This window comes from Nycticebus coucang, chromosome 6 (assembly GCF_027406575.1).
Source record: "Nycticebus coucang isolate mNycCou1 chromosome 6, mNycCou1.pri, whole genome shotgun sequence".
Classification (NCBI taxonomy): Eukaryota; Metazoa; Chordata; class Mammalia; order Primates; family Lorisidae; genus Nycticebus; species Nycticebus coucang.
In genome coordinates this window covers 79,808,424-79,830,796 of record NC_069785.1, presented here as the reverse complement: position 1 = coordinate 79,830,796, position 22,373 = coordinate 79,808,424, and the positions used below count along the sequence as shown (strand labels likewise).

The 22,373-nt window shown below is 36.4% G+C and overlaps 1 protein-coding gene and 1 pseudogene across 1 annotated transcript in view; one reads left to right on the top strand and one right to left on the bottom strand.

Annotated features, from left to right (window-relative positions):
• The window catches only part of SCAPER (S-phase cyclin A associated protein in the ER), a 580,407-nt gene that overhangs the window by 301,786 nt on the left and 256,248 nt on the right, over positions 1-22,373 (bottom strand). The window lies entirely within an intron of this gene.
• LOC128588036 (keratin, type II cytoskeletal 8-like) lies at positions 6,235-7,706 on the top strand (annotated as a pseudogene).

Below are 22,373 nucleotides of genomic sequence, written 5' to 3'. Positions count from 1 at the left end.
GTAGAAGCTACTACTGTGATAAACGAGGCGTGGTATACACTATGCAAGAGGAAGAGAGGGGAGTAGATTTGTGCATTCACATGAAGGTTTACTTTTTTAAAATCCCAAAACTAAAAACAAATAAGAATATATTTTTATTTGCAGTTTTTGGCTGGGGCCAGGTTTGAACCCGCCACTTCTGGTATATGGGGCCGGCACCCTACTCCTTTGAGCCACAGGCGCAAGAATATATTTTTATTTGACTTAATAGTAACTTTTTTCTTAATACAAAAATCAATACATGTTAATTATGGATAATATAGATTAAAATTAAGATTAAAATCTATAATTCTAATGCCTTGAAAAAAAAATCACTAATATTTTGGTATATATTCTTCTAGTTATTTTTCCTTTGTATATATAGTTATATTAAAATGAGTTATCCCACTGATAATACTTTATAATCTTTTTTCATTTAATGTTATAAACTTCCCACCATTAAATAATATTTATAATATAGGCTCCTGAATATAAAGTATTTCATTGCTAGGATACACTTAATTTTACTAATACCTTATTGGTAGACATCTAGGTAATTTTTAATTATTTCAATATAATAAATAACAATGCAACAATCATTCCTACAGTTAAAATTTTAAACACAAGTCAATTATTCCCTTATGATCAAATCACAGATGAAAAACCTGGCTCATAGATTATGTATATTTTAAGGCTTTTGATAAATATTCCCAACTAAACAACCAGAATAAGAATTAATTTATGCACCCAGAAATGATCTCTAGTAACTTGGGTTCCTGTTCTGTTTGTAAATCTGTCAATTTGTTAACTAAAAAACTAATATTAGTATGTTTGACCATTTGTTAATATTTTGTTTTCTGTGACTTAGAATGTATCTTTTGCCCAGCTTTCTATAAATACATTTCAAGTTTTTATATATTTGCTTCTAATGGTTTACAATATGCTTTTGCTTTTTCTAAGACAGAGATCACCTTGTGATGATAAAAGGGATATATTGAGGGGTGATAATTACCGGTTATTCTTCCCTTAAAAGTCTGAAGGCAGAAGGTTTTGACATGGTTTCTAAAGACGGAAAGCATGTAAAAGGAAGGTTTTCAAGATTGATGAAATGGTTGACTAAATTACGGTATATTTCTATAAGGAACTATTATTAAAATCCTTATGAAAGAGGATTCTGAAATGATGGTGATAACAGTTTTAGAGATCCAAATCTCCATATACAAACATAGAGAGCAATTCAGAAAAGAAAGCAAAACCTCTGGAAAACATTTACAACAAAAGTAGGTGACAAGATAGTCTCACAATCCATAAATACAAGTGGTGTGGACAAATGACCCCCAGAGCAGTGTTCTGAGAAAGTGCATGAGCAGTGCATGAGAAAACAGAGGGAAACAGCAGAGTGAATAATGAATTAAAAAAACCCTAAAACAGAAATACTTATTCATTGCAGGGTTCAACAGGCTAATCTGAGAAGAGGGGTGCTGACCACTTACTCCCACAGTAAGGAAGTGAATGGTGCCTTCAAAAAAAAAGAAAGAAAGAAAAGTAAAGAAAAGAAAGAAAGTCTAAACAAGCTAGCAGAGAGCAATCCCAGTAACCCTGGAAATTGCCATGAAGGCTTGGGAGAGGAATTTAAATTAGGCAAACCAGGGAAAATAGAGACAAAGGAAAAAAATGGAAACACAACCAGAAAGTTTCAGAAAGCAACTATATTTTTCACAAACGGAATGTAAGAAGTGTATAGCTACTCTAAATCACATGCTTTTCTAATTCTTTGTAAAAAATAAACAGAAAAGCATCAAGGTCAAATGCTAGTTTTTAAAAGAAAAGAATAAATACAATAGGAACTTTACAAACAAACAAACAAAAACACCAAAAATGTTGCCCAGATTAAAATGTATTCTTCTATTGCAAAATAAGCTAAAACACATAAAGAAAATAGTATCAAGCATGAGAGAATAACACAAATCACAATCTTAAGAACTTAAAATTTTTCCTTCCTGAAACTCAAAGAAGATTACAAATGAAAAAAATCATTTAAGAAGACACATTAAATAAACACAACCAATAAAAATAAAAGAAATACAAATGACTTCAGAGTAGTAGAAATACTGAAGATAGGCAAAGAGATGGAATAAACAGAGAAGAGCATTGCTTGAAAAAGAAAACCAAAGACAACAGATTAACTATTAACAGCTTTAACTAGGGAAAGCTTTTGTGAAAAGAATGCAATATTGACAGCGTACAGCATATATCTGAAAATACTGACCCACAGTGGCTGTTGCCAAGACATATCCTATTAAAATGTCTGGACTTTAATGAAAAAAAGACAAATTCTTTAGGCATTTAGGAGAAAAAAGCAAGTGACTTACAAGGAAAAAGTTAATGCTGATGGCAACGTTTTATCCCTAAAGAAAAGGAAGTAATGTATTCAGCATTTTCTTTTTTTGTTTGTTTTTTGAGACACAGTCTCACTCTGTTGCTCTCAATAGAGGGCCATGGCATCATCATTGCTCATATCAACCTCAAACTCTAGGGCTCAAGCAATCCTCTTGCCTCAGGCTCCAGAGTAGCTAGGACTAAAAGCATGCACCATGACGCTGGCTAGTCTATTTTTAGTAGAGACTGGGTTTCACTCTTGCTCAGGCTGGTCTCAAACTCCAGAGCTTAAGAGATCCACCCATTTCAGCTTCCCAGAGTGCTAGGATTACAGGCGTGCACCACCACGTCCAGCCTGTAGTTAGTATTTTCAAAGAAAGAAATATGAGCTAAGGATTTTATATCTAGTAAAATTAACTAAAATTAATCAAGTACAAAGAGCACAAATAAGCTTTATCAATGTAAAAAAGCTCAGAGATTATTATTATTGTAAGCCCTTCCTGAGGAATCCACTGAAGAACATGACTCAGAAAACCAAAATGCCATAATAAACACAGACACAATTACTAATGGTGAACATGACACATATACTTATAGAACTAAGACTAAATTGGAGGTGAAAAGCTAAAGAATATAGCATATAATACCTGCATCTCAGAATTTTTCTTAGTATTACTATTTTAAAAAGATGAGGAGAAGGGGAAAACATAAGAAAAAAATTGTTAAATTGTTCTTACTTTTGTGATGGTGACTATGGTGTATGTTATATGGAATAAACTAAATGAGGTGTCAAAATGAAAAATGTATCCTGCCTCTCCTATACAGCCTGTTATATAGTTACTTTATCATATAGATATAATTATAATACTCCTGGGTGGATCCTTGAGAACCCGAATGGTTGGTAGGGAAAAAAAGAGATACAGGATGCAATATAGAAGAGATTCAGTAAAATCCCTAGTCCTGAATTTGAATTATAAAAATTCAAAAGCCAATTATCTTTAAATAAATTTTTAAAAATAAATGTATATATATATGAATATGTGTGTCTATCTACATGTATATATGAATGTGTATATTCGCACATACTTAGACTACCTACATTTCTTTTCTTAATTTCCTAATTCTATTCATAATGACCAACCCAGTAGCAATAAGCATCCATGATTGAAATACCATTTCTCAGTAAAAGTAGCCAGGACTTCTTACCAAAATGGCTGAGCGTAAATCTAACATCTTTTCATACTGAGTAGGAAGGAAACCATCAAATTTGACCAGGCTCATGTCAAAAGGACATAAGAAAAAAATTTAAAAGACTCCCACTGATCAAAAGATGTCACCTTTTGAGCTTCAAAAAGGAAGGAAGAACAAGATAAAACCAATTAGAAGTGTTTAAATTCATGAGTTCATAATTCACACAAACACACACCGTCTGTCCAGAAAGTATCCAGCCACCACTAATACTAGTTTTCATATTATATAGTTTGATAAATACATAGTAGAATCTCTGTAAGTTGACCACCTCAGGGACTGTAACAAACTGGTCAACATATGGAGATGGTCAACTAGGCCCACTGTACCTATTACATACATGTGGTACATGTCTGTTCTATGAAAATTAGGTCAACTTAAGGAGGTGGTCAATGTAGGGTCAACTATGGAGGTTCTATTGCATATTTATAGATAGAAATAGATATATACATGCATACACATACTATATACATGTATATGTACATATATGTGTGTGTATATATATATATATATCAACTAATCAGACATCTTTGAAGGATAACAGGAAACCAAATTCATTATCTCGAAAACTGGTAAATAATAAAAAACATATCCCGCCTTTCCTATACAAACCATACTCAGGAACCAAAGAGTAAATGAGTAAACCATCTCTTTATAAATGTATTTCAAAAAGTAAATGACAATGAAATGAAGAAATGACATATCCCTATATTGACAAATTAATGAATTTGGGCACTGAGCATTAATAGCTGATACATCAGTACCAAAAAAAAAAGAAAGACAACCAGTCATTATGTTTGTCCTGATGAAAGAACTCAATACCAATTATATTTTTATCAAATAGATCACACCTGAGTCTGATCAAGCCTCTAGATTCACCTGCCCACAGGGAGGAAACAGAGTAGAGAAACACCACATTGCATCAGTCTTCACAGACAAAGCCTCTTAACAAGTCTAACTTTTCCTACACTAGAGACGGAATTCCCAGTCCTTGTAGCTAGAGGTGGCCATGTGACTGAGTATTCATGAGTATTCATCAATGGAAAACAAATACATGCTCAGTGTTTAAGGTCCATTCATTCTCTTCCCCTTCTGCAAACTGGAACATAAAAGAGCCTGTAACACAGCTCTGATCATGAAGGGGAGGGCATACCTGAGGTGATGAGAAATGTAGACGATGGGTTGCTGAAAAACCAATGACATAAAGCCACCTTGACACTTTGGGCCGTGTATCTCAGAACTGTACTGTAAGAAATAAACTTCCATGTTTTTAAAACCACTGTATTTTTGGTGCCTTTATTTTAGCAGCTTAGTTTTTTCTCTAACACAATTATGCAAATTTTATCTATATAATAAATATATATCTTTGTGCATTTGTGCATACATTTTTGTAAGATAGAGTGACTATAAGAAAATAGGGCAAAATATTAATTTTTAAATAGATGATTATGAGAGGCTTTAAATTTCCTCCTTTTTAATAAGTATGTATCACTTTCAAAAGCAGAAAAGTAAACCTCTATGAAAATATGAAATGCTACCTGCAATTTAGCTTCAAAACAGTACTTTGGAAGAGTGCTTAGAATGTTGATGAGGCAGGATTTTGGAATTGTAGGTTTGGGTGATAAATATATAAAGATACATCATACATTTTATAATGCAAGTTTTTAGTTTATCCTAATAGCAAGTTTTAAAAATAGTCATTTTGAAAGAAAAAAATAGTATGTACACATGAATTTTAAAATTCCATGTCTGCAACCAACAAACACATAAAAAAATGCTCATCATTTTAATCATCAGAGAAATGCAAATCAAAACCACTCTGAAGTTATCACCTAACTCCAGTAAGACTACCCACATCACAAAGTCCCAAGTTAATTGTAGATGAGGGTGTGAATATGGAGAAAAAGGAACACTTCTTTACTCCTGGTGAGACTACAAACTAATACAACCTTTATAAAAAAAAGTATGGAGAATTCTTAAAGAACTAAAAGTCGACCTTCCATTTGATCCGGCAATCCCATTAGTAGGTATCTACCCAGAAAAACAAAAATCATTTTACCACAAAGACATTTACACCAGAATGTTTACTGTAGCTCAATTCATAATTGCCAAGTTGTGGAAGCAACCTAAGTGCCCCATCAACCCATGAATGGATTAACAAACTATGGTATATTTATACCATGGAATACTCTTCAACCATGAAAAGATGAAGACTTTATATTGTTTATGTTTACCTAGATGGAACTGAAACACATTCTTCTTAGTAAAGTATCTCCAAGAATGGGAAAACAAAAATCCAAGGTAGTCAATACTAGTATGAAACCAATATATAAAAAATTACATGCCCATGCAAATGATAAAACACAAATAGAGTCTAGAAAGGGGGAGGGGAGAGGAGGAGGGGGACTGCCAGGGTCTCCCCTAAGGTGTACAATGTGAGGGTGTTCAGCACGCCCCCTAGGTGAAGGGCTCTACTACAACTTGAACTTTACCTTGGAAGTGAGAACAATGTAACCTAAAAATCTGTACCCTCATATTAATTTAAAAGTTAAAGAAACAGATCTAGAAGCAGATTTTCACTCCGTGAATCTCTGGTTTGGCCGACCTGCCTCCACTCCAGACTTCACCATGTCCATCAGGGTTACCCAGAAGTCCTACAAGGTGTCCACCTCTGCCCCAGGGGCCTGCAGCAGCCGCTCCTACAGCAGTGGCCCCGGTGCCCGCATCAGCTCCTGGAGCTTCTCTTCAGTGGGCGGTGGCAGCTTCCAGAGTGGCCTGGGCACCGGGCCAGGTGCCCGGTGGAGGCTACGCCGGGGCTGGAGGTATGGGGGGCCTCACAGCTGTCACAATCAGAGCCTGCTGAGCCCGCTCAACCTGGAGGTGGACCCCAACATTCAGGCCGTGTGCACCCAGGAGGAGGAGATCAAGACCCTCAACAAAGAGTTTGCCTCCTTCATGGACAAGGTGTGCTTCCTGGAACAGCAGAACAAGATGCTGGAGACCAAGTAGAACCTCCTGCAGCAGCAGCAGATGGCTCACAGCAACATGGACAGCATGTGTGAAAGCTCCATCAATAACCTTTGGCGACAGCTGGACACTCTGGGCCAGGAGAAGCTGAAGCTGGAGGCAGAGCTTGGCAACATGCAGGGGCTGGTGGAGGACTTCAAGAATAAGAATGAGAAGGAGATCAACAAGCTTACAGAGATGGAGAATGAATTTGTCCTCATCAAGAAGGATGTGGATGAAGCATCCATGAACAAGAGGGAGCGGGAGGCCCGCCTGGAAGGGCTGACTGACGAAATCAACTTCCTCAGGCAGCTGTATGAAGAGGAGATCTGCAGTCCCAGATCTCGCACATGTCTGTGGTCCTGTCCATGGACAACAGCCGCTCCCTGGACATGGACAGCATCATCGCTGAGGTCCGCGCCCTGTACGAGGATATGGCCAACCGCAGCCGGGCTGAGGCTGAGAGCGTGTACCTGACCAAGTAGGAGGAGCTGCAGGGGCAGGCTGGGAAGCGCGGGGATGACCTGCGGCGCAGGAAGATGGAGATCTCTGGCATGAACCGGAAGTCAGCCGGCTCCAGAATGAGGTCGAAGCTCTCAAAGGCCAGAGGGCTTCCCTGGATGCCTCCATCGCGGATGCCGAGCAGCTTGGGGAGCTGGCTGTTAAGGATGCCAACGCCAAGCTGGCCCAGCTGGAGGGTGCCCTGCATCAGGCCGAGAAGGACATGGCTCAGCAGCTGCGTGAATACCAGGATCTGATGAACGTCAAGCTGGCCCTGGGCATGGAGTTGGCTGGAGGGTGAGAAGAGCGGGCTGGAGTCAGGGATGCAGAACACGAGCATCCACAGGAAGACTACCAGTGGCTACTCAGGTGTCCTGAGCTCCGCCTACAGGGGCCTCACAGGCACTGGCCTCAACTCCTTCCAGACCAGCTTTGGCTCTTGTGGGGGCTCCAGCTCCATTAGCTGCACCAGCTCCAGGGCTATGGCTGTGAAGAAGATTGAGACCGGAGATGGGAAGCTGGTGTGTGAGTCCTCTGATGTCCTGCCCAAGTGAGCTGCCACTGCGGCCCCTCAGTCTACCCTCTCACACGTTTGCCACAGAGGCTGTGGGGGAGGCAGCTGTGCCAGGGAGCACATGGAACAGGAGACCCACCTGAGGCTCAGCCCCATCCCTCAACCCATCCTTGTGGGGGGTTTACCCCCTGGGTTACCCTCTCTTACATACGCCCCTAACTAAAAACCAATTTGATTGCTTTTTCCAAAATAAAGCCTCAGCTGCATTGCCAACCACACACATGCACAAAAAGTTAAAAGATTGAAATCACACACAAAAAATGTCCATGTTTGGTTTGACAAAAGAAGTAAATTTACCTTTTCTGATCCTATGTCTTACAATTTTTTGTTGTTGTTTATAAACAAAAATAAATAAAAACTTTAATTATTTTATGTAATCCAAAATAGATAAAATCATCAGGTAAGTTCATATTTGTTTTTCTTTTTTAAAACTATAAGATAATTACAAGTAATCCACCAACCCTTTCCCACCCCAAATAAATAAAAGCTGGGAATTATGTGAGTGGTCGAAACACTGGACTAGAAAGGGTTAAATCATAACATTTCCATCTTTCAAGTATCTAGCAACTGAACTGAAAAAGAAATTAACACTTTTGTGAACTCTGCAAGTGGTGAAAGCATGTACTAAGTTTGAAACTTATTGTAAGGATAGAAGAAAACAATCTTCTGCAGAAAAACAAAAGTAGTAAGGAGGTGCTTCACTGACAGCAGTGATGTATTTGTGTTGATCCAGTCACCTTCCTTGCTTGGTTCTTGCTCTCTCTCTTTTTTTTTAGACAGAGTCTCACTTTGCTGCCGTTGGTAGAGTGCCATGGCATCACAGCTCACAGCAACCTCTAACTCTTGGACTTGAGCAATTCTCCTGCCTAAGCCCCCTGAGTAGCTGGGACTACAGGTGCCCACCACAACGGCCGGCTATTTTTTTGTTACTGTTGCCATTGTTGTTTAGCAGTCCTAGGCCAGGTTCGAACCTACCAGCCCAGTAACACTGGGCTACGGGCGCCAAGCCCCTTGCTTGGTTGTCTTATGTCCAAGGGTATGGAAGAGGGCAAAAGATAACCAGAAACTGCAGAAGGATGCATCACCTGAACCTTCTAAGTAACACTGCTGGCAAAAAAGAGAGAGGCTCTGCCTCCTGGACTATTCTGAGAAGGAGGTTCTAATGCCGTTTCCCTCATTCCACAGCTAGACTTGTCATGATAGGAAGTACACCAGCCAGATCCATCCACTATGTAATTTCAGTAAGATTCTGAAATTACTACTGTTGCTCTGGGTCCAGAATCCAGTGTATTAAAGCCATGCTTGGGCACCTGTGTCACCAGACACGCAGCACTCTTCACTCTCATCTATCCTCAGGGGTAGGTAGTCCATTTCATAAATGGGTTCCTCACTGCCCTAGATTCCTGCTGTGATTTGGGGTCTATCCTGAACCCTATAACCCAACCTTTGGGTTTGAATCCCTGGAGGGATCTTTTCTTAATACCCCTACCTCCTTGTCCTCCCTGTACTAGCTAGAATCAGAAAAATAGCAATCTTACCTCCCCTTGCTTCAAGTGTCACTTGCTTCAAGTCATCAATAGCTCTAGCCATCAAACAGATGAGGCTTTTTGGATACTAATACCCCTGCCTCTGTTCTAAATAATCACATTTCTTAACAGTCTACCTTGCCAAAAACCCAACTAGTCTAATATCCCAGTCTGGTTAATACTTAATAATTTCTCAGTTAAAGAAAGTACTTTAAATAATTTTACACCTGCAAGATTACTCTGTGGAAATAGACATAAAAAGATTTCTCTATAAAGATATTCATTGTAGTGAGATTTACAACGAAATAGTACCAATAGGGAATTGATTACATAAATTATGGCACATGCATTACGATGACACTACACAGATTTGATTAATTTTAAGCAATATTAATATTTCATGTAATGTTAAATTAAAAATTCAGGATTCAATCTATGCAGTGCAATTTATATATAAATAAGTGTGTAAGATCTATATATATTTGTATATAAAGAGCAGAAAATGATTGGATCAAAATGTCAACAGTAGGCACTATTTTTCTGAAATTTTCTTCAATTAATATACATTAATACATATTTTAATTATTATAAAATCAATGCTATCAAGGAAATGCAAGCCTGTGGCTCAGTGAGTAGGGCGCCGGCCCCATATGCCGAAAGTGGCGGGTTCGAACCCAGCCCCGGCCAAACTGCAACAAAAAAATAGCCGGGCGTTGTGGCGGGCGCCTGTAGTCCCAGCTGCTCCGGGGGCTGAGGCAAGAGAATCGCGTAAGCCCAAGAGTTAGAGGTTGCTGTGAGCCGTGTGACGCCACGGCACTCTACCAGAGGGTGGTACAGTGAGACTCTGTCTCTACAAAAAAAAAAAAAAAAGAGTCAATCTGCATAACATTATAACTGCTGTAGGATTATTTCTTCTGTAAAATGAGCATGAGCATCTTTCTGTATCTCCTCACAATACAACACAGGCCAAGCAAAACAAAGGTGAACTCTCTGAGACGTAGTAGCTATGATTTACTTGCTCATTTTCAAAGTGTAAATCAATCAGGATCAAAAATCATCACAAAAGTTCCTTGGATCTCCTTCCTTCCTAATACAAAATACAATTTCTAGCCTCACTGAATCATGCTCAGGGTAGTCCTACTGTCCTGCTAACAAATTCAGAAGTCAATCTTTGTTAGCCAACATTAATTCTAAGTAAGCAGTAATAGGAGACACTGTTTCTCCTTTATGTATGGAAAGAAGGTTGATGCAGCAGAAACAGCATTAAACTGTGAGTCCAGAGATCCATGAGAAGATAAAGTCTGCAACTTGTGACTGAATTCGCTGGGCCTTAGTTTCCCAACTAGTAAAATAAAGGGATTACACAATAAATTCTAAAGCTCCCCTTCTCTAATATTCTAAAAATCAATGTTACAAACCTAAAAGCTAATAAAGTGGTGGCTTATTCCAACACAGACAATAAAATTTAAGTTCAGTTTTTAAGTCACAATTGGAAATTCTTATTTAAATAACATTGTTATAATATGAAATACTAATAACACATATAAGGAAACTAATAGCTATGCAGACATGATCTCATCAAAGTTTATAACCTTCTTATTCTTTTAATTACCTTTTATGGCACACTAGACCAAACTCTGGCCTTTCTAACATAATTTACTCTATTAAATGAAATAATTCATACTGAGGTTTATGACCTTGATATTCTATCAGATTCTTCTAAAGATTTCCATATTTCCTTATTTTTTTAAAGAGACATGAAAAAATTGAACTATAGATAGGTTCATGATCTTTGGGAAAGAATGTAAAAGTTCTGAAAATAGGATAATCAGAAAAATATAAATGATATAATATAGGATTTTATTAAACTGATATTTTAGAGTTTTCTTAAATATTACCTCAAAATAAGGATATTTCACAAAATGTGGTACAAAGTTTACTTATTATTAATTTCTTTATTTACTTTGTTGTTTACGAAGTAAATAACGTGTTTCCCATTGCTTTAAAACTTGTAATTGTCAAGGATGTTATTCTTCCTAGATCAAAAAAGATTTAAATATCTGCCCTAAAAAAGAGGACCAAAGCATCATAACAATAATATAAATGTATTTTTATTTGAAAATCAGAAGTTTAAAAAAAGGAATCCAATATCTTGCTTCAAAGGTTTCTTTCCCATGAGTCAAAACTTTGCTTTCAGGATGAGGGTAGATGATAAGCTACAAATCTAAATGCATAAAAAATAAATTCAAGGGTTTTCACATTTTGTTTGGAAGAACACTTTTCTCTCAACCTCATTCTGTACTTTCTCAGCCAACTTTGGAATCTAAAATTCAATGGTATTAGTTAATTGAAGAATCAATTTTTTGTCTCAAATTCTTAAAAATATTTTTAGGTATTCCATTCTTTTATGCCTGCCTGGCACAACAAGTAAGATAAAAGAGAGCTATTTTATAATACCCAGCACTGCCTTCCACCCAAACTGGGAAGGGGTAGAGGACTGAGGGGTTGAAACTTGTATTTCTGCTTGTCTGGATGATGATAAGGGGGAGAAAAGTATGAGGTAAGAATGATGTGAGAGGGCAGGAAAGAAATAAAGACGTCTGGGAAGGCAAGAGGAAGAAGGAAAGTGAGAGAGCAAGAGGGAAGCAGGCAAAGAAGGGAGAAACGAAACAGTCACCTAAAAACAATACAGCATTTCTGAGGGCACTTTGGTGTGTTCTGAATAGCAGCAAATGCAGAGATACAACATACTGAAAATAAGTAACAGTTTTGAATTGAACACCTGTTATGTCAAAAGCTTATGCTAACTGCTTAAGTTAAAGAGTTTCTCTGGGTATCATAGTTTTATTCATGATAAGACCCAAAGAATCTGTAGTAAACTATTCTTTTGATAGTTATCACTCCTCAATAAAACTACTCCAGCAGATTGTTCTCTGGATGAAATTCAAAGGAACACTTTAAAACTAATTTGTAATTAATCATTTCTTAGATGGCATTAACCATATCAATTAAAGTATTCATGTGTATTATCCAAACAATATTCAAAAATGAAAACACCATATAGAAAAATTAATTCATATTAAAATGGGTGTGTTTGAAGATTCAAAAAACTGTGAAATTTATCAAAGGTAAACTCACATGATATTATTTACCTATGTCTCCCTGATGCCTGGCAGAACCTACAAGCAAGTGTTCCAGAAATGCTTAAAAAAATAAAAAGGTTGACTGTTCCATTGTATTAAAACAAAGCTTAAAATTTTGTGCAACAGTAAATTTGAGAAAACATCAAATGCCATGTCCTTTATTAAAATGATGGCCTTTATGACAGCATAATTTTGAAAAATTAAACATATATGGCAATGACAACTTCTGAAACTTGATAAGCCATTTTAATTATACAAAAGATTCAACTCTGTTAACGTCCCTTTCCACAGATGTAGGATACACTTATGTTTTTATCAATTACAATCTATGTATTATATTGTTCAAAGTGACAGATGAGAAAAATGAAGCTAATGAAATACTGTGAAACAGACACCATGTAAAAGAGAAAAAAGCCATCTTCTGATAACGATGATAGTCCACCATCTGTCCCCCTGCCACTCAGTGGCAATTACAAATACTCCATCAGTTTTCTGGTAGGTGAAGATGATGAATGAGGCAAAGCCTTCTTTGGTAGATTCTGATGTTCCTTTCTGATCTAATCTGAGGCTTAACAGATGACTGGAAGAAAAGCCCAGAGTTCAACAAGCTTATTAATTTATCATGCTGTGAAGACAGAGAAAGGTCTGAGCTCAATAATGCAACAAGGAATGGTTCAGTCATATTGAACCAACCCCTGTAATAAAAGGTGTTTTCTCAGAATTCTCATATTTCAAATACAGCAACTTGGATTACTATCAGTCTTCATCCTTAGAAATCATTTCAACAATGGAGTAACAGTAATACCATACATCAGAAATAACATCACCCTTGCAATCCAAGATCAAAGGGAAGATAATACTAAAGCCAGAAGTCCTTAGTTTTGAGTGGCTTCAGCAGCCACGGGTGACAAGGGCTTGAGGGAGTCAGCAGCTTCACGTCAGACTCAGTAGCACTAGAGGAAGCATTCCTGGAAATCTAAAAACCTATAAATGCTTAAGAAAAGAATACATGCCAAAAATATAAAACATAGGTAAAAAGCGAAGACAAAAGAAGACATACCAACCTAACATGAAAGAAAAGAAAATTAAGAGAAGGCTATATTAATACAAGAAAAAGTAGATTCTACAGCAAAGAATATGACCACAGATAAGGGTCATTTCATAATAATAAAGAGATCAATTACTAAAGAGGACATAATAATCCTGAGCATTTAAACAGCTATAAGTCCCACAAAGCAAAATCTGATAAAACTGCAAAGAAATAGACAAATCCACTATTACAATCACAGATTTCAATATCCCCCCCTCAAAAGTTGATAGAACAAGAAGACGGAAAGTCTGCAATGATATATTCAATGAGTAAACTTTTGAGGTGATGGAGATATGTTCACTATCCACTTTCATGTGGATATGCATACACCAAAATTTTATTAAATTATATACTTAAAATAAGTACAATAAATTCATGATAGTTATACCTCAAAGTTCATTAAAAATAGCAAATTTCCCAAAACGGCTATTACTAACCCTAGAAATAAATGAAGTTATCCAATTTTCAAATTTTTACAGTAAGACACACACAGTAAGGGAAAATAGTAACAATATATAATACAATACTATAAAATACTGTGCCTACGGGGCGGCGCCTATGGCTCAAAGGGGTAGGACACCAGCCCCATATGCCAGAGGTGGTGGGTTCAAACCCAGCCCCGGCCAAAAAAAACTGCAAAAAAAAAAAAAAACTAAACTAAAAGAGATATGCTGTAAAACTAATTTAAAAGAACAATATCTAGCCACAAACCATTTATGAAACACAACTAAACCCAAAAGGAGGATACAAATAAAGGGATAAGAAAAGAGATTATGACTAAAAGAGAGGTATAATTACAAATGAAGTAGGGAATTAAAAGATACAAGAATACTATAAATAGCTATATAAAACTGATTTGAAAACAGTCAAAATATAAGTTTCAAGAAAACGCTAGCTTAGCAAAAGAGACTCAAGGAGAAATAAAACATTTTAATAGTCCATCACAGGCTGGGCAAGAGACTTGAAAAGAAACTTCTCCGAAGAAGACAGGCGAGCAGCCTTCAGACATATGAAAAAATGCTCATCATCTTTAATCATCAGAGAAATGCAAATCAAAACTACTTTGAGATATCATCTAACTCCAGTGAGACTAGCCTATATCACAAAATCTCAAGACCAGAGATGTTGGCGCGGATGTGGAGAAAAGAGAACACTTTTGCACTGCTGGTGGGAATGCAAACTAATACATTCCTTTTGGAAAGATACATGGAGAACACTTAGAGATCTAAAAATAGATCTGCCATTCAATTCTGTAATTCCTCTGCTGGGCATATACCCAGAAGACCAAAAACCACATCATAACAAAGATATTTGTACCAGAATCTTTATTGCAGCCCTATTCATAATTGCTAAGTCATGTAAAAAACCCAAGTGCCCATCAATCCATGAATGGATTAACAAATTGTGGTATATGTACACCATGGAATACTATGCAGCCTTGAAGAAAGATGGAGACTTTACCTCTTTCATGTTTACATGGATGGAGCTGGAACATATTCTTCTCAGTAAAGTGTCTCAAGAATGGAAGAAAAAATATCCAATGTATTCACCCCTACTATGAAACTAACTTAGGACCTTCACATGAAAGCTATAACCACTTGCCCCTATTCTTAGGTTGTAACTGGGTTATAGCTTTCATGTGAAAGCCCCAAATTAGTTTCATAGTAGGGCTGAGTACATTGGGTACTTTTTCTTCCATTCTTGAGATACTTTACTAAGAAGAATATGTTCCAGCTCCATCCACGTAAACATGAAAGAGGTAAAGTCTCCATCTTTCTTTAAGGCTGCATAATATTCCATGGTGTACATATACCACAATTTATTAATCCATTCGTGGATCGATGGGCACTTGGGCTTTTTCCATGACTTAGCAATTATGAATTGGGCTGCAATAAACATTCTGGTACAAATATCTTTGTTATGTTGTGATTTTTGGTCTTCTGGGTATATGCCCAGCAGAGGAATTACAGGATTGAATGGCAGGGGGGTGGTGGGTAGAGGGAGGGGGATTGGTGGGATTATACCTGTGGTGCATCTTACAGGGATATTTGCGAAACTTGGTAAATGTAGAATGTAAATGTCTTGGCACAGTAACTGAGATAATGCCAGGAAGGCTATGTTAACCATTATGATGAAAATGTGTCAAATGGTCTATGAATTCAGTGTAAGATCATATCAATGTACACAGCTATGATTTAATAAAAAAAAATCTTCCCACAGAAAAAAGACCAGGACCAGATAATTTGTATAAGCAAGTTCTTCCAAAATTTCAAATAAAACACAATCCTGGTATTGTACAAATATTCTAGAAAAGAAGAAGGAAAACTAGTTCCTAACTTACTATATAAACACAATTCTGATACCTAAACCAGGCAAAGATGGTTAAAAAAAAAAGTAAAATCATAAAACCAATTCATTCATTAGATGTGACAATAGTGAACAATATATTATTAAATGGTATAAAAAGACAATATGCCACAAACAAATGCAGGTTACTCCAGCTTGCCAATAACAGTTCAATATTAGAAAATAAATAAATATAATTTGCTACACTAACAGAGATTTAAAAAATACAGAAATAATAAACATATTTGGTGAATAAGAAATAGAAACCACTAATTGAAAAAGACTATTAAGGGCGGCGCCTGTGGCTCAGCGAGTAGGGCGCCGGCCCCACATGCCGAGGGTGGCGGGTTCAAACCCAGCCCCGGTCAAACTGCAACAACAACAAAAAAAAATAGCCGGGCGTTGTGGCGGGCGCCTGTAGTCCCAGCTACTAGGGAGGCTGAGGCAAGAGAATCGCGGAAGCCCAGGAGTTAGAGGTTGCTGTGAGCCGTGTGACGCCACGGCACTCTACCCGAGGGCGGTACAGTGAGACTCTGTCTCTACAAAAAAGAAAAAGACTATTAAACATATAGAATAAATATTTTAAATAAGAAAATGAAGAATAGAAGTAGAATCATACTCTGTAAAATCAGAAATGACACAAAACGGTTACTATCACTATATGTGTGAAACATTGTACTACAGATATGACCTAATGTGATAAGAAAAATAAAGAAATTTGAGGTATTAAGCAATAGAAACAAGCAATACAACTTTATTATTTGCAGATAACATGATTATTTACATAGCAACCCCTCAAAATAATCTATAGACAAATTATTAGAAATGATAAAGTTTAGCAAGATAGCTGAATGTGAGTTTGATATACAAAACCACTTGCATTTCTATGGACAAGCAGCAAATCAGAAAGCAAATAAAAATGCCACTAGGAGAAATGGTAAAACCTTACTTATTAATAAATATTCTGAAAGTCCTAAATAAAATGGAATAAATTAGCATATTCAACAAGTAAGAAGAATACTAAGATGGGAATTTTCCTCCAACTGATCTGATTTAAAACAATTCTCAATACGGTTTTTAGTAGAACTAGACAATCTGATTCTAAAACTTATAAAGAAGAGAAAAGAGACAAAAAGCCAAAAAAGGGACTTGTACCCACCAAAGCTTATTACTTAAGAGTATATGGTAGTGGAGCAGACAAACTAAGAATAGAAACAGTTCATGCAAGTATGAAATTTTACACAGGAAAGAGGTGACATGTGAGATATGTAGTGAAAGAAGAGTCCAATAAATGGAGCAATAAAAAATAAGTGGATTAAAGATTTAAATGTCAAAAATAAAACTTCAAAACACTTAATGGAAAATATGGATGAACAGGTCTTATAACTTAGGATAGGGAAATATATGAAGCAGAACCAAAAAACTACTGTCAAAATAAGACAATACTGTTAATTTGCCTATGTTGAAATTAAGAATTTTTGCTAAACTATAAGAACATGAAAATACATTAAAAATTATATTTCCAATATACATAACAAAAGATTATAACAAATTTTATTTAAAATGCTTACAAACCAAAAGGAAAAAGAAAAATAACCCTATAGAAAAGGAGGTAGGGAGACACAGACATTTTACAGAAGAAGAAACACTTGCCTAAAACATGGAAAAAATGCTTTACATCATTATTTATCATGTAAATGACAATCGCGCCTATAATAAAATACTCCCATATTATTGGCAAATATTAAAAACTCAGACAATGACAAGTATTGTGAAGAACACAAAGCTATGGGATTTCTTATGTATCATTGGAAGAGTGCAGGTTGGTGCAACCAACTAGAAAAATAGCATGGGATTAGCTCCTAAGACCAAACATTTATATACCATACTATTCACAACTCTACTCCTGGGTATACATCCAAGAAAAACTCTTACACATGTATAGGAATGTTAACACCAGCACTGTTTACAACAGCAAAAAACTTTAAAACACCATAAATACCAATCAACAGGATGGCAGACGAATAAACCATGTTTAATCTCAAAACAGAATAATGCGACCAAAACCAATGAACCAAGGCTATAAACAGTAATCTGGACCAATCTAAGCCCTATAATATTGAGTTAGAAAAGCATAAGTTCAAAAAGATTATTTTTATAAAGCAGAAATCAATAAAAACAAAAGTATATGCTTTAGAAATAAGTCCATATGCAAAAAAAATTAAAACTAAACTATGAAGGAGACAGGAGGGAAGGAAAGGATGAGGGAGAGGAGGATTGGGGGGAGAATACAAAAGGATAAATTAACGAAAACTAGGCGACTGTCTAGTAATATTAATGCCAGAAAAATACTATTCAAAAGGAGAAGCATTAAATAAGAAAGAAGATTTTTCATATTCTTAAATAGCAAAATCCACCAGCAGGATACGCCTGGTTATAACCATGTTGATAAATCTTTGGAAAATATAAAGCAAAAATGATTTTAAAATATAAGGATTGCTTCTCAGCCTTTTGGCTGATATCAAGTGAAATGTGTGTATCTGTTCTCATTTTAAAACTCAAAGGAGACATGAATAAATAATTGTAATAGCATTTTGGCAGTCTTTTCATTTTGAGAAAAGCATATAAATGAGCAAGAAACATTTAAAAAGTAAAAAGATCTGCATAACAATTAACAAGCATGATCTAACTTATGTTATATGTACCAAAGGAGAGAAAAAGTGTACTCCTTAAAGTAGAACCTATAAAAGCTATGATCCCTAACCATAATCCAATAAAAGTAAAAATTAACTTCAGGATCAAAGGTACGTGGAGAAGGTGCCTACATGTGGGAAAGGGGTAGAGAAGAAATTCCTGGGACTACACACTTTCCCCATGGACATTTTTTTTTTTGAGACAGAGTCTCACTTTGTCACCCTTGGTGGAGTGCTATGACATCATAGCTCACAGCAACATCAAATTCTTGGGCTCAAGCGATTCTCTTGGCTCAGCCTCCCTAGTAGCTGGGACTACAGGCATCCGCCACAAACAAGCTATTACCACAAACCCCTGGTTTTAACCCACCAGCCCAGCAGTATGTGCTGGGGCCCTAACCACTGAGCTACGGGCAACCAGCCCCCATGGACATTGCTAATGGAGCTGTGGGAAGCACCTGCTGCCACTGCTTTGGAACTGACATAGGGAGCTCATGGGAGATTGTGTAGTAGCATTGTGGCAGAGAAAAGACACAGTGGGTACTCACTGCTTGCCAAGTCTGGGTACTATGGCTCATATAATTTTGAGATCTCAAAGTGCTGTATCTATCTACTCAAGGATCAAATCACTTGCTATTGCCTTTTCGTCACCTATGTTGGGCCAAGGAAGGAGCAGGAAGGACAGGTGCTCTGGTGTGCCCTTATATGTTTGAGAGGGGGTTATGTACCCATCATCACCAAGAGAGCTGAATAGGATGAATGTTCTCGATGACAAACACTGCTACCCATGGACGTGGGCAGGGTTGTGCTCAAGCTCCACAGGTTGACAAACTTTACTGCCTGCAGATATGAATAGATCTATGCTCCAGCAGACCTAGCAAACAGTTACCACCCCCCATGGAATTGGGTGGGACAGCACTCAAGTTGGTACAGGGTGACAGTCGCCAATCATTGACAGGATTAAGCAGAGCAATCATTTATTGTACAGCGCGCGGACTTCCTGTGACTACCACAGGGGAACGATGAGATGGGCCAGACGAAAGAACAGCAGCAATAATGCTCACAGTGCATCCGCCTCTCTCCTGAGAGATCAATGCTCCAGACTCCAGGGCACTATCCAGGGTCTCTCTCTCTCTTCCCTGGGAAGTGTTCTCAGCATAAGAGAACAGATGCACAACAAAATTACCTGTCTTGAGCTTTAGAGAATAGGTTTCAGAGAAGGAGCCGGCATACGAACTCCAGCAACATAAAAAATCAAGCTATTACCACAATCCCTGAGGATCATACTAGCAATGGACTCCAACCACAAGAAAACTGTCAAAATGTTAGACATTGAGTTCAAAATATAAATGGCAAGTTAGATCAATGGGATTGATGAGAAAGTTGAAAATCAAAACAAAGAAACCAAAAAACAATAATTCAGAGCATGAATGAAAAATTCACTAAAGAGATAACATAAGAAAGCCAAACAGAACTTAGAGCATGAAAGAATCATTTAGGGCATTTCAAAAGACAGCAAAATTTTTACAACAGACCAGACCAAGCAGAAGAAAGAATTTTGAATCCTGAAAAAAAAAAAAAAAAAAAGCTTTGAATTAACCCAGTCAGTCAAAAATGTGGAAAAAATAATTAATAATCACACTTGAAATATGGGACTATGTAAAACAAACTAACATAAGAATCGCAGGTATACACAAGGGAGAAGAAGAAAAAGCAAAAAGCATGGAAAATCTATTTCAGAGAGATGTCCAGTATAAGATGGTCATTGAACAAATGTAAACATCACAGTAAATATGACATCACCAAAGCACAAGTCATCAGTCTTATCAAACAAAATAAACCTTAAATGAAGAAGACTATAAACTTTAGCAAACAACCCACACATAAATGCAAGACATGACTACACAAACATTAAAGTCCCGGTAAGAATCAATATTTGAAGGTATCTACCTTGAAAGAATCAATATTTGAAGGTATCTACTCTTGCCAAGTTAATCTACAATTTTAAAGCAATCTCGATCAAAATTCAAACGACCTTTTTTTTTTTAGCTTAACAAGTATATTGCAAAGGTTATATACAAACTGAAAAGCAGAGGAATCAGCCCCAGGCAATTTAAAAAAGAAAAAACTTTATGCTATTAGGAATGGAAGCAAGAACACAGTGATACCTATCCAGTGAAAATATTTTTCCCTAATAAAAGCACATTTTCAGTCAAAGAAAAACAGAATTCTCCACTAGGAGATTCTTACTAACCTGAATGGAGGGTACAAAGATACGTGTTTTATTCTATGTATAGCATGTACAAGCTCGGCACTCTTCTATTCATACAATGAATTTTACTAAAACTTATGAAAGTGGAAAATATATACCACAAAGATAACTAAGCAAATGAGACCTAGTATATCTATATTACTATCAAAGAAAAGAGATTTTCAGAAAGAAAATTTTCAAAGTTAGATAGACTGTCCCAATCTGCTTTGTGACTCTATCATGAGCTTAATTTTAAATCTAGAAAATGACTAGTTTTATAACTAGTTTTAAAACTAATCACTTTCTAATTTTAAAATTAAGTTCATGATAAATTCACAAAAAATGGAAAATTATTTACTCTATTTTCCCTTCTGTGATATAAAGAGTTACTTTACATGGTAAGGAAGATAGACAATTCTAAATTTATATGCTGTTAATAAAATAGCCTCAAAATAAATGAAGCAAACATTTACAAAGCAATAAGAAAAGATAAGTCTATCATCATAGTGGGAAAATTTTAAACCACCCCCAACTAGTAATTGAAAGAAGCAGCAGACAAAAATCTGCATGGATACAGAATACAACAATAGTATAATTAATATGCTTGACAGAATGAATCACTAGAGACATATACTCAAACAAATATTTGTATATTCATGTTCATATAGCATTATTTTCAGTAACCAAAAGGTGAAAGCAACCATCCAGTCCACGGACAGGTAAATGGCTAAACAAAATACAGTATATATGATGGAATGCAACTGAATACAATGGAGTATTATTCAGCCCTAAAACAGAAGTTCAAAAGACAGTGGCTGCTGGGGGCAGAGAGAAATTAGAATAGTGGCTGCTGGGGGCTGGAGAGAGGAGAGAACCGGGAATTATTGTTTAATGTGTACAGAGTTTCAGTTTTGCAAGATGAAAAGAGTTCTGTGGATGGACAGTGGTGATGGCAATACAACCATATGAATGAACTTAATGCCACTGAACTACATACTTAAAAACAGTTAAGATATTAACTATAGCTTTGTATTATAGTTTGAAATCAAGAAGTGTGATGTTTCTAGGTTCGTTCTTCTCAAGATTGCTCTGGGTTTACAGGGTCTTTTATGATTTCATACAAATTTTGGGATTGTTTTTCCTATTTCTGTGAAAAAAGCCATTACATTTCTGATAAAGATGTCACAGAATCTGTAGGTAGCTTTGGGGATTATGGAGATTTTAACCATATTAATTCTCCCAAATCTATGAATACAGAATATCTTTCCATTTATTTGTATCTTCCTCAATTTCTGTCATCGATGTCTTATGGTTTCCAGTGAAAATATCCTTTACTTCCTCAGTTAAACTAATTCCTAAGTATCCTATTCTTTTTTTATGCTCTTGTAAATGAGATTGTTTTACTAATTTCTTTTTTTGGACAGTTCATTATGACTGCATAAAAACATAACTGATTGTGGTAATCACTATAAAATGTAATACATACATAACAAATCATCGCATTGTACACCCTAAAAATACACAATTTTTATTTGTCAACTGTACCTCAAAATAGCTGGAAAACATGATTAAGATGGGGTAAGTTTTAAGTTATGTGT